The sequence below is a fragment of the Myotis brandtii genome, unplaced genomic scaffold (assembly GCF_000412655.1).
Source record: "Myotis brandtii unplaced genomic scaffold, ASM41265v1 scaffold1057, whole genome shotgun sequence".
In the NCBI taxonomy this organism is placed as follows: domain Eukaryota; kingdom Metazoa; phylum Chordata; class Mammalia; order Chiroptera; family Vespertilionidae; genus Myotis; species Myotis brandtii.
The window spans coordinates 392,917-393,584 of record NW_005353568.1 but is presented as its reverse complement, the minus strand read 5'-3'; the positions used below and the strand labels follow the sequence as shown (position 1 = coordinate 393,584).

General features: G+C 70.2%; 1 protein-coding gene across 1 annotated transcript in view; it reads right to left on the bottom strand.

The window, feature by feature from the left end:
- The window catches only part of BRF1 (BRF1, RNA polymerase III transcription initiation factor 90 kDa subunit), a 66,192-nt gene that overhangs the window by 36,588 nt on the left and 28,936 nt on the right, over positions 1 to 668 (bottom strand). The window lies entirely within an intron of this gene.

The following is a 668-nucleotide window of genomic DNA, read 5'->3' as shown; positions in this document are numbered from 1 at the left end:
AGGCTCCCCAGGACCCCTCCCCTGGAACCTGCAGCCCCTGCCTCAGGGAGGGGTCCTGGCCGCCACCCGCCCCAGGCTGGGCGGCTGCTGCCTCGTTGGCACTGCAAGGCCAAGCCCACTTGTTACGTGCTTATTGGCCGACGCTCCTCCCTGTGCCCTTTTGTCTGCGTGTGTGTCTTCGCCCAAGTGCCCGCTCCCTGAGGGAGAGGCAGCCTGCTCGGGGGACAGCGCACAGAGGCCACTCGCAGGCGCGCCCCAGGCCAGCTCTGCGCTGGGACGAGGCTTTCTGGGGCCTCCAGCCTCTGAGACAGCAGCACCCGCCACCCCACCGAGCGGACTCGCTAACAACTACAGCGGCCCAGTTGGACGGAGGGCTGTGCGGGCCGGTGACGCAGCACACGGGGGAGACCGGGGACAGGACTGTCCCAGAAAGCCTTGCTCCAGGGGGTGCTGGGGGAGAGGGCAGAGGAAGGGGCAGAGGGCAGGCTGGGAGGCCTGGGAGGCACGGGAGGGGATGGTGAGTGCATCACAGCCCCACAGCAGCAGGCGGAGGGGGACAGGCCGGCTGCCTCCCTCCGTCCACGGGGCTGGTGGGTGCATCACAGCCCCCACAGCAGCAGGCGGAGGGGACAGGCCGGCTGTGCCTTCCTCCGTCCACGGGGCCTTCG